General features: G+C 33.0%; 1 protein-coding gene across 3 annotated transcripts in view; it reads right to left on the minus strand.

The window, feature by feature from the left end:
• The window catches only part of LOC103506355 (probable serine/threonine-protein kinase dyrk1), a 175,707-nt gene extending 164,222 nt beyond the window's left edge, over nt 1–11,485 (minus strand). Inside the window, exon 1 of one of the 3 annotated variants that reach the window (XM_026821422.1) lies at nt 11,441–11,485. The gene's annotated coding sequence lies outside the window, so the exon portion shown is untranslated. The remainder of the gene's footprint in view (nt 1–11,440) is intronic. The other 2 variants (XM_026821424.1, XM_026821423.1) reach the window with 2 other exon arrangements.
• Nucleotides 11,486–13,392: the final 1,907 nt, after the last annotated feature.

The following is a 13,392-nucleotide window of genomic DNA, read 5'->3' on the forward strand; positions in this document are numbered from 1 at the left end:
TTTTGAGACTTATCATGGAACTTTACACGTGTTAGAAAGCTATAAGATGGGCACTTTATCCTTGAGATCCTGATGGTCTTCCTTTTGAGTTCCAGAGCCAAATCTATCATTTATCTGAGAATAGACCACTTTTTACTTTCCTTATCCTATAGGAAGGAAAGTAATGTAATCGGGTCAAAATTTCGATGGTCAGTTTTTAGTGCCAAAACACGGTTTCTTGAAAAAAAAAATCTTGTAAGAAAATAGTTCTCTTTTTAAAGGAATAAAATAATGGATATCAAATCAAGCTGTGACAGGCCACTATTAACCACATGCTGGGACCAAGCTACCACATCAAGAATCAAGATGTCAGACCGAATGTCCTTTACTAATTCATCAAACTCCGTAACACAATTCACGCTGCCTTGGTTGCTGTGGTATCTTCATTTTATATTCAGAATCAATGGTCCTGTCACCTGCCAGATGAAATATTTTCAAATGATAAAGTACCTATTTTGGAAAAGAAAACAGGGTCGACCAATGCTTTTAATTTTGAACTTTCAGAATGGTCACAAAAGATTTAAACAAATGCAAAGCATTCTTTACTTTCAGAAGGGGATAATACATATGTATTTCAAAAGCTTGAAATATTTCAAAAATCTTAAAAGGCAAATTCAGACTGTTGAAATCAAAGTTTGATTTTTTGAACAGTTAAAAATTAGAAGATACCTACATTGACACCTCAGTACCACTTGATGACAGTCATATCCAAATCTACGAGTAGGCAAATTCATAGCAAACATAACCATACGTACGTTAGTGGATGTGCCATTTGCACGTGTGTTAACGGTACATTAGTGGATGTGTCATTTACACCAAGGGTTTTGAGACTTATCATTGAACTTTACACGTGTTAGAAAGCTAGAAGGTATAAGATGGGCACTCTATCCTTGAGATGCTGATGGTCTTCCTTTTGAGTTCCAGAGCCAAATCTATCATTTATCTGAGAATAGACCACTTTTTTTCTGATGAGATTAAACAATAGAAAAGTTCATCTATGAGCCAGAATATAATTGAGTTTCGAAAAGGAATAACGGATTCCGTCACAGAACCCAATAGTTCAGATAAAAATATAAATAAAATAGACAAAAGGAAGAGAGAGAGAGAGAAAAGGATTTATTACATTGTTATTATTTTTATTTCGGTTCATTAAAAAACTATATAAATTGAATAAAAATATATTGGACATAAGTCTTTCTATGCATAATAACTTTGTTGTGCTCTTTTTGAGTTTCTAGCTTTTAGCAGGAAAAAACTCAAGGCTATTATTAGGTTTATATTTTATAAGGAACCCGTATGTTATCTTTATTGTTATACATTTAGATATTTACATGGCGTTTGGGTACCAAGAGGTACCTATAATAGGAAACGACTTGGGACTTCTTCAGTCATTGTAAGATTTGGAATACACCAAATATTTATAATGGCACACACAGTCTCTGAAGAGGATTCCAATAGTTTTTGATAGGAGAGAATTGCTGTGAGCATTTTAGCTCTTCTAACATTACAGATAGCCCGAGAGCTATAAGTATTTTGTGAGCACTTTATTTGTAAAAAAGAAGAAGAAGAAAAAATGAGATCAGAATTTTATTACTTCATCAATAAATAATTGAATACCTTGGTGTCTATTGAAAACCCTCGCTGTGCTGAGAGTTAAACTGAACTTTACACGTGTTAGAAAGCTAGAAGGTATAAGATGGGCACTCTATCCTTGAGATGCTGATGGTCTTCCTTTTGAGTTCCAGAGCCAAATCTATCATTTATCTGAGAATAGACCACTTTTTTTCTGATGAGATTAAACAATAGAAAAGTTCATCTATGAGCCAGAATATAATTGAGTTTCGAAAAGGAATAACGGATTCCGTCACAGAACCCAATAGTTCAGATAAAAATATAAATAAAATAGACAAAAGGAAGAGAGAGAGAGAGAAAAGGATTTATTACATTGTTATTATTTTTATTTCGGTTCATTAAAAAACTATATAAATTGAATAAAAATATATTGGACATAAGTCTTTCTATGCACAATAACTTTGTTGAGCTCTTTTTGAGTTTCTAGCTTTTAGCAAGAAAAAAACTCAAAGCTATTATTAGATTTATATTTTATAAGGAACCCGTATGTTATCTTTATTGTTATACATTTAGATATTTATATGGCGTTTGGGTACCAAGAGGTACCTATAATATGAAACGACTAGGGACTTCTTCAGTCATTGTAAGATTTGGAATACACCAAATATTTATAATGGCACACACAGTCTCTGAAGAGGATTCCAATAGTTTTTGATAGGAGAGAATTGCTGTGAGCATTTTAGCTCTTCTAACATTACAGATAGCCCGAGAGCTATAAGTATTTTGTGAGCACTTTATTTGTAAAAAAGAAGAAGAAGAAATGAGATCAGAATTTTATTACTTCATCAATAAATAATTGAATACCTTGGTGTCTATTGAAAACCCTCGCTGTGCTGAGAGTTAAACGCCAACTGAGCAAATGTAAGTATTAGCGAATGTAGGTATATCCGTAGATTTTACATGAATGATTGGGAGTATTTGTAGGTTTCTGCATATTTTGTTGGTATGCATTAGTTTGTATGTTTGCAAATAAAGATGAATGCAATAAGGGAGTATGTACCTATCACTTCGTTTTTAATAAAAGGTTGAACGACTAGGTACATATGTCACGGAAAAAAGGTAACTTAGTCAATTTTTTTCCAATCTCTCTATTCTTTTGGCCGTTTGCAAACCCACCGTTTCGCCGAACTTGGCCATCACTTTTTGATGATAATTGTATTTCTTTAAGGAAGAAATTTAATCTTTTTAAAATAGGATTTAGGATTTAAGTTTCATTCTGATGTCTTTAATACATTTTTTTAGACATGTTTATTTGGCGAGATAAATTTTAACGTTTCGGGCTTTATTTTTTTAATAGAGAAACAACTGTAAACAACCGGATTATGGGTTCGAACTTCCAAGTTGAAAGTCCGAACCGTTCCTTTATTTACGACTTCACTTTGGTTGGGATTTTATTTGGTTGTTTTGGGGCGGTGAACCCAAGATAACAATGCTGCGTCTATTGTAGAGCTATGAAACCAATCTATTAACTGGTTAGCAAGATCTACCAGACCATTAGGTGAGAAAGGGCTTATTTTATTTTGAGGAAGCACCTTTCTGTCAAGAACTTCTTTATTCTTTCCTTATTTACCTACAAACCTACAAAATGCCTACTCAGTTTCCTATATGAAACCTGAAAAGGTTCAGCTGATTTTTCAGTCAAGACTGTCAATAATATAATGATGATACAAGTAAAAGCTGAACTTGAGGATGAAATTCCTTAGATAGGTAGGTAGAGACTTCTGACTTCACTGTACTCTCGAGAGCACTTTGTATTCCGTGAACAGTGAGTACAATAAAGAAAGAACAAAAAGCCAAACATGGAAAATGAACAAGGCACAAGGACGCTCACTGAAATTTATGTCGTCTACATCCAGAACTTTTCAGGACGGAAATAAATTACTGGACCATGTCACCTGTCGCATAGGCAGTCCGTGTTCTATTAGACCACTGGCCATTCCACACACCTACACACAAACACGGGAACCAAACTGAGATTACATCCAAGCTTCGGTCCATGTTCGAAGCTCACATGCTGATTTTTATCTCCACCGTAAATAATTAAGAACATTCCCACTTGTATTGTTCTTCTTCGGACTCCGAGTTCTGTTTCCGGACTTCTTTTGCCATTCTCTCAAATTTGTCATCTTGGATGCCAAAATACTCGGAAAGAAGGCGACCTTTTCTTCAGTACCTAGGTACCTATTGTTTAAACTGGAACTTTAAATTGAATTGCCCGTTTAAAATTATTTTTGATAAAAAAAAGTCTTATAGAGATACAAAACATACCTACATATGTAGATGCAAAATCAAATAATTCACCTAAATGTCGACTCACGACAGGATTTGGCTGCAGAATTAATCGGTCTCAATTTGTAACAAAAATATTCCACCGTATTTTCAAAGATCAAAAACGCATTCGAAATTAATTAGGAGTCACCCATATCCCGCGTAGGACATATATTATGGGACATGTTATAGCATGACACAGAAAATACTGGGAGCATGCAATTCACTATTGCAATAGCATTACACTTTGCCAATCTCATCATTCAGTCCCATTCATATTGAATTTGTAAAAAAAAAAAAAAAAAAAAAAATGGGGAAGAGGAAGATTTTATTTCATTGAGAAATAATAAAATTATTGTGATTTGGGACATTAAAATTAGGATACAGGGTGATTGAAAAATCGATGTATTCAATCGATGATTTGCAGGTGTTAGCAAAGCCCATCTTTTAGTCTATTTTAGGCAGCATAAAAGAAGTACATTTTATTTTACGTATCTACCTAAATTCTAAGTGCACCAATAATTCAGTAGGCATACCAGCTTTTCTTGCAGGGTGTAAAAGGACTTTTTAGTCTCATTTCTCAGAGCACCAAAAGTTGACCCCATATGGACAGCGTTGTCATTCCCCTTCCTTATCCCCCCTGAAATTAAGTCTAAATCTAAATCATGATTTATTTGTGGTGAAGCTGAGAGCTTCTTCACAATTTTTGTGGATATCAGAGCATTACTAAGAGCCTCCTTTAGTATTTCTGACATATCTATGTATATTATCATTCCCCCCCAAATAATGTATTTTATTATTATTATTATTATTATTATTATTATTATTATTATTATTATTATTATTATTGACAATAACGTCAATTAACATTGCAATTTGATAAATACATAGTATGATTTATTATGAATCGTATTATGATGGATATACCCCAACAATATGGACTCTGATAATGCCGCCACTGGTCGCTACTCGATGAAAATAGCTACTCAATTGTCTTCACTGAGTGCACCCTGAAATTAATTTCTATTTGATTTTCATCCGAGATGAGCGCGCAAAAAACATTCTTCGCGCTAAATGATGCCAATCACCTGTGCTCTGTTGTAAACAGTTCATTCATTTGTGTTCTTGGCCCTTCTAGTGCACTGGGATATCATTATATTTTCGTTTACACACATGTTTCGCTCGTTATCTGTTTCCTTTTCAAAATGATTATGATGGAAAGTGCAGGCACGGATTTAGAGCGGCATTTCACTTACTCCTGGTAAGTGAAATGTCAGGTTGGCCAGTTAATATCCTAACAGTGGATTTCACCAATATTTTTTCAGGTCCTAGAAGTCCTGCTAAGCTAACAACCTGTTAAGATCCATTTGATTTGTATAGGCTTAACAGGGCTGTTAAAATAACAGGCTGTTAGGAGCTAAAAAGAAGGTTGGTGAAACCCACCCTTAATGTGATGCTGTGATGTGTCTATTCGGAAATCTCCTAATGCTAATCTTGTTATTCCTCAATGAGCGATCTTTTTATTTTCTTCATTCCGTTTCTCTGGGCTGCCGGGTGGTGAAACTGAAATAAGGATGTGAACTAGGATTGAAATGGTTCTTTTTGATGCAAATAAAAACTCTAATGAAATCTTGGGATTTTAATCATAAATTTCGGACTAAATCTTCATCAGTGATGGTGACTTTTGGTATCTGATGGCATCCATCTAAAACCAAGTCCCTTTTTCTTTCGAGACCGATTGGTGAAATAATTTCGGGCCTGTCTTTTCGAATGTTTATTTTTACACAATCATTTTTATTTTTAATTAATTTGATAGAAATAAATGTTGTAATATGCTGTTTTGTGTTTTCATATTTTTTCATTCTTATTATTAGAAATTATAATCTGGTGACTAGGTAGGTAACAGGAAATTGTTTGCAATGAATTTTGCCTTTGATCTCATGTCATCTTGTGTAGTTTTCTTGCTTTTTTTTGTTACATTATTTGCTGCATGTTTTCCCGAATAGTGAGAGCGATGAGAATTTGTAAAAGATTATCTAGATTTTTATTCCAATTTATTTTATAAAATAAATTGAAACATCTGTAAACTAAAGCGTGCCAAGTAGCAAGTACTTTTATTACACGGAAATAGAAATACATAGGAACTAGACTAGGAACCAATGTTTCAATTCCAAAGGACATAGGTAATATACGTCTGTAAATAATTGCACACTAAATAGTAATTGTGGTGACAATTTGTCAGCAAGAATTGTGCTTGTCGTCAGCACTTCCCCACAATTTAATGAATGAACTACACCTCAGCTCTTATCTTTTATTTAATTTAATCGCCAGCTCTTGTTTCCTCTCCAGATGAAAAAGATAACGACAGATAGTATAGGTCTAAAATTTAAATTCAAGAATAATGATGCAAAATTAGAGCTCAAAATGGATTCTAAGGAACCATATAGGTACCTATGAAGGTTAATACCAGACTATACGTACAAAAGTTTCTATAATAGGTCTCTATCTCTACCCTACACTAAATTTTAGGTTATGATAATAAAAAATAACCATCGACCACATAGGATAGGCCGGATTTTAGAATATATTTATGTACACAATAAAAAAAGCATATGGAGATAAAAACTTAAAGAATAATGGTCTAACAAACACTGACAATATTAGATGGATTAAAATTTACATACTTCGGGACCTATCCAGTATCCAGCAAAGTCGACTTATTAAAAAAAAAAAAAAAAAAAAAAAAAAAAAACCAAAAAAAACACTTTCGAACGAATCTCACTCACTTATTCATCAGAAAGAATGAGTCGACTCATTGGAATTGACACCGTTCAAAGTTCAAAATCAAAATCTGTTAAAAACAAAAACAGGCACCCAATCTTCAAACCCAGGAACGTTTACATGCTAATGCAAATAAATAATAAAGATCCATGTAGCAATGTATATTTATTCTAAATGTGACTATGTCGTATTTGAAATGACAACGAAAAAGAACAATAATAAAGTCCCACGCAAAACTTTACACTTTGATTCCTTTATTTTCGATCAACAATGTCTTAAGTTCCTCTTTGGCTCAAAGCATCATTGCGGTGCCTAGATTTTATATCAAATACTATAACCCAATATTTGAATTTTGGTTCAAGAAAAGACTGCAGCTGCCGTTTCATGAAATCTCTCATTCGGTTTCCAGAGTAGGCCTTAAAACCATTTGGTTCGAGAGGAAAACTTTATTACCCCGATTATTATTTACATTTTGTTTTATACTTTTACTTTCCTTTTTGTGGTACATAGTTCAGAGAGATCTCTGGTTTCTTTTTGATCCCATCGGTCCCTTTGACACTGAAGAGGGGCACCTATGGATATATCCCAAATAATGTCCCCAGATGAGTGTGTCTCTTTTGCTTTTAATTTATCTGGGTTCTGTTTTATGATACAAGATATTTAAATTCTTTTGTTTTTTAAAAATAAAAATAAAATAACATCACAAAAAAAAAATAACAATAAAAAAATCAGGATAAAAAATCGAACTTAGATTATTTCTTTTAATCCACGTCGATATTTTCTCTAATTGGTCTTAAAATGGATATTAATAAAACCAAAGTGGATAACAAGACAGTGTTGTTCGTTGTTCTTGAGAAAGAATGGATTTTTATTAATCAAATAAAAATCTTGACCGTTGTCATCAAGAGAGCTTGGAACTCGTTCTCGATATTTTAATGGATTTTCGGATTTTCTCTACAGAATAGCTATTAAGTTGGATCTTGGCTACTCAGACAGAAGTTCCTAGAGCACTTATTATCAAAGGATATGTGGCTGAAGCTAACAACGTATTGTCAAAAGGGATTATACACTATCACCCATTACATTAGAGTTTTTTTTAAACCTGGGACGTAGCAGGGACCAAGGTAAACATGATAAAAAAAAAAAAAAAAATCTATCGTTATAGTAGGTAGTGAAAATAATGTTAATAAAAATGAGACTAACTACTTGAAAGTCGGAAAAAAAAGAAAGAAAGAAAGGAAGAAAAACTATGTATAGGGGATAGGGGTCCATCTACTCATGTGGCAAAAGTTTGCCAGAATTACTTAAGTACATAGTCTGATTTGACAAAGACAAACCCACAAAGACTTTAAATGTACATAATTATGTAAATACATACATAAGTAGATACATTACATACTGCATACCTATGTATAGGGTACAAATCTGCATTCCTGAAAGAGATCTTGAGCGCCAGATAAATAATTATGACTAATTCCTACATTTCTATTAACTCAAAAACATATTCTTGTTGATGACTCAGACCATGATCCACAGTTTGTTATTGTCAATAGAAATAATTTTATAAGAAAACGAAAAAAAAATCCCCACAGCAAAATTTTATGACAAGAATATGACCGTTGTCCATTTTCAACAAGTTTTTTTTTTTTTTTTTTTTTTTTTTTTTTTCTTCCACATAGGTATGTTTTTTTCTCCAGATTTTTTGCAAAGAGAACAATAAAATAAATGAGCGAGTGGTTTACCTAATACCTGCAAGGAGGAGGAAAAGGTGGAGGAGAATGAGGAGGAGGAGGAGTATCTATCATAGGTGAATCAGTTCAGGTAGGAAAGCTTTGAACGGTTAGTGAGTAAAATATTGTCCTGACATCACCCAATGAAAATAAAAGTCTATAACTGATGACATCATCACACTCAATGATCACATAGACATTTCTATCAGAATCATGGTTAAAAGCTGACAAATGAGGAAATTGTAAAAAGTGCACATGCACCAAAAAGAAATCAACCCCATAAGAAGATAAATAAATATAAGATAAAATAGGATATACCTATATTTCTGGTACTTCAAATTTCTTGGTGATCAACTGTTTACTTTTGGCAGCCATTGTGATGATCATTTTGTTCAAATTATCCGATTTTATCTGGCACTCAGTATAAGCAGGTACCTATTTGTCTTTGACTTTGTTCTATCAAGTTTATTTATCTTAATCTCTTTAAACAGGAGAAAAAATATACTTTGGATATACGTACCTATAGCTAAGTACTTTTTATTATTTTTATACTACCTGGTTTTCTTGCATTTAGTGGAAAAGTTTTTTTAATCCTCATAATAAAAACCCTGTGCTATGTTGAACCTTGCCCAGACAAAACCCATTAAAAACTTTTTACCTCCTTATTGGACTCTTAATATAAAAATAATTTGGCCATTAGGTATGCTGGTAAAGTTACATGGAAATAATCCATATGATTTTATTTGGTAGGTACATATTTGAGGAATTTGAAGTTAATGATGTACGGCGGTTAGCGAAGTGATGAACAGGTGAATGTCTGGTGGACATGTCATCAGCTGTAGGCTAAGTAGGGGGCCAAAGTTTCCCGTTAACATTTCGGTGACAAAAATATGATTTAAAGATTAAGTCCCAAAATTTTAAACCATTCAAGTGCACCCAAAAAATTGTTCTCTAAATCTGAGCCCTGAATGAGCAGCTATCTTCTGGGCCATGAGAAAATATTCAACATGAAGATCTGATTATTTCCACAATTCCAGTCATATGACTGTATACACGTAAATATACTCGTAATGTGGACAAACCGGTAAACAAAATCAGTTACAGTCAATTAGGCAGTTCTAATTTCAGCATGATTAAAAAAATATTTTTCCTTGACTTTATTGTGACTGGCTGACTAAGGACCACAACCTTTTTCAGTCAGACGCTAGTGGCTCACTAGATGCACTGAACTTTGAGAATCTCAATCAATAACTTGGCAGCTTGGCACAAAAATCGGCCTATTTGAATTTTTATGATCAACCTGTGATCAATCAACCTGAGCTGTTAGAGCAGTTTTAGTTATTTGAACTAACTGGAAAGATTCTTATTATTATGTAGTTTTTAATAATAATGAAGCTCTTTCGACCCATTATTATGCAAGTAGGTGCTCTACCTCCTAAATACCAAAAGGATTATTATCTAACGTAGATTCTAAGGCAGAAGAGATCAAAATCCTTTTATTTCAACGTCCATTTGGCTTAATTGATCACAATTTAAAAGATATTGCCCATAAAAGAGAAGAAAAAATCGATTTACACGGGTTTGTTAGTGATTTCACTTACAAAGAATAAAACAGAATTGCAATCTTGTACACATAACTCGAACGTAAATTGAATTGAAGATTAAAGCTAATTGTGTATGCATAAATAATAACAATAAAACAAAATATCTAATGAAACAAACAATAAAAAGTGCAACACAAGAACAACTTAATTCTGTTCTCACTTTGTTACGAGTCACTTTGGTTTTATTGCAGTTTGTTTGAAATAACCAAACAATTAAGTTTTGTTGAGGCTTACGAGCATTTCAGAAAATTGAAATACAAATGGACTGCAAGTATGCAGAATACGAGTATGTAACTATGTACCTATAATTGGAAATTCGGTGACAATCTTAGATGAATGAAGGATCTAGAAAAATTTGGGATTACCAAATTTAAAAAGAAACATTTTCGGATATTAATTTTCCTGTTGTTCTACATGTTACAACAACCAAAACACGTTCTACTATCTTCCGAACGTTGGATCACAAACCCTTTTTAATACATCAGTCTACAGCTAAATATCTGATAACTGTACCCAAAGTAATAACTTCTGATACAAGCTTGTCCGGTAGTTGGTTTAGAGTAGTTTAGACAAAAAGGAAAATCAATTAAGGTTTCAGCATTATTATCGTCAGGAGTATGTACATATAGGTACATAAATATAATCTCTGAGCTATTAGAACTAGATCATAGGGAATATACAGGGTGTATTCAAATGCCCAAGGAAATGAGATGCTGAAATAGACTAACTTTTCCTGTGTAGAAAGTGACCTCCTGGATAGAGAGAACCTCTAAGACTTTTATTATTATTATTATTATTATTATTATTATTATTATTATTATTATTATTATTATTATTATTATTATTATTATTATTATCATCATCATCATTAATACCTAATATTTAATAATATCTTTTAGACAAATAATTTTGACGTGACGTAAAAAATAAACCCATTCAGCCACAATTGGCTTTTCAAAGAATTTTCTTCTCCCAGTCGGGATTCATTTATTGGGCACCCTGTATAAATCAAATTGTGCACCTGATTCTAGTTAAATTTTTAAGTGCCCTGTAGTAAAACTTTAGATAATAATTATGAAAGTGGCCTGGACAAAACGGTGGATAACGATCTTTCAAACTTCTTTTATTATAATCTATCAATTTTTATTGTTATTGCTATGTATAATGATATCAGTTACCTACATTATTATGATGGAAAATCTGGTGGATTTATAAAAAGAAAGCATTTCAGAGATATTATATAGGGTAACTCAACTACCTCATGAACTAAAGTCTTGACTATTGAGCAAACATACTTAGTAGGTAGGTACACCAAGTTTGATTATTTGATAAATTTACAAAAGCTAAATCTTAATAAGTGAATAGGCATCTAGCTAGGTTATTTACCTACTCAAATGATCACTGGAAGATATCACACAGAGAAGTGACCTGAAACAATAAATAAATAAAATAATATAAGTTATTAAAAAATAAAATCCACTTATTTTAAAAGTATAGGTAGGCATGAAATATGACACCTACTTGGTCAAATAAAAATACTATAAAACAATAAAATTAATGAGTTTTTTTTCCTTCTAACTTCTTCTTCTCCTTCAAATTGGTCCAGCAGTGTTACAAATCAGCAGGATCTCCCCTTATTGCAAGGTCGCGATTATTTTTGGAAAGTTATAGAGGTCTCCTCTTCCTCTAAAGCTAAAGAAAGGATTCAAACACAAGAACAACACAAGGTGTCTCTAACCTGTCCGTCACACATGCATGTGACCTTAAACCTTCAAGGAAGAAGAAGAAGAAGAAGAAGAAGAAGAAGAAGAAGAAGAAGAAGAAGAAGAAGAGAGAGAAAACAAAGTTGAAGACTAGAGAACTTAACGCAGCATGGTGAATTTGACATTTACAAGATGAAACATGTGGATTGTGGATTTCTAAATGGCTTTCTAAATATTAACAATGTTTAGACTTTAGACCATATATTTCAGGTGAAAAAAAAAAAAAAAAAAAAAAAAAAACACACAACAAAACTCCAGTATTTATTCGAGCTTTACCTAATTTAACTAATATCCAGCTAATAGTTTTAACAGAATTAATCTCAGATAAAAGAATTTTCTGGTTTTATCTTAATTCATTAATAAACGTCACCGGATCAAATTTCGGCCATTTATATTTCGGTGTAATCTTCGTGATTATTCATTGCCGTGAGAACACAAATGTTCGTAATTAGGTATATCTGTTCGAAACAAAACAAGATATTGCTATTAGTTCAAATTACCTAGCGTTAATAATGACTTCTTCAATTCGAAATAAAGGAACATCGTTATAGGCACTAGGTCAACTAGGAATAATAAAGCGTATCAGTAGGTATCAAGTATCAATATTTTTGTGTCATTTTGTACCCGAGATTTTTGAGATTTTTCAGGCCATAATAATTATTTACCTATGCAGGCAGATGCTGTAAGTATTTAGGCTTTGTTGACATAATTGTCTGAGACGTGCAATTTTACTTCAGAATTTGATACCTACCTATTTAAATGGCCAATATAAATTTCATTCGCTCCCTACCACTACGAAAGGGTTTTCAGTTTTCACAAGTTGCATACAAGTGTCATATCTTGGTAGCCCAGTGGTTTCCATCTCAGCCTCCTAGGTTATAATAATTCTCCAAGTCTGTAGCGTTGCCAGATGAAGTGGAACACTCAATGGATCTTAATAAATATTAAATATCGATATACTATCTGGATTCATTCAAAAGGAACGCTACTCTAATGCAGTGCACAAGAGGTCGTCAAACTTACAAATCAATGGGAAGATCACTTTAGAATCCTTGGATATACGTAGTTCTTCTAGGAACAGCTAGGTAAGTGTAGCTTTTGACGAAAATAACTTTGAATTTGAATGGACTTCATCGAAAATTAGGTTCGCCTATTTTGAGGTCCGATAATTTTGAACTCTTGGTCCAGCGTGTCTTTATGAAGACTCAAAGCCTTGGGAGGCCTTAGCAGTTGAAAGGGTAGTCTCTCACAAACCAAATTGAAAGAAGAAGAAGAAGAAGAAGAAGAAGAAGAAGAAGAAGAAGAAGAAGAAGAAGAAGAAGAAGAAGAAGAAGGAGGAGAAGGAGGAGGAGGAGGAGAAGAAGACTGGCGTGTGTTCTAGACACTTTACTGAGCACAGTAGGTATAGGTGAGACTTTACGTGATTTCTAAACTGAGGCAAATAATCTGCCCGTAAGGTCCAAACTGTCCCAGGAAACTCACAAAGTGTTGTGGTATTCTCGAGATCTGAATATTCTCAACAGGTTGGCTATAAAACAATTTATTAAATAGGTATGTCTATTATATGGATATATA

Source organism: Diaphorina citri, unplaced genomic scaffold (assembly GCF_000475195.1).
Source record: "Diaphorina citri unplaced genomic scaffold, Diaci psyllid genome assembly version 1.1 scaffold229, whole genome shotgun sequence".
Taxonomy (NCBI): domain Eukaryota; kingdom Metazoa; phylum Arthropoda; class Insecta; order Hemiptera; family Psyllidae; genus Diaphorina; species Diaphorina citri.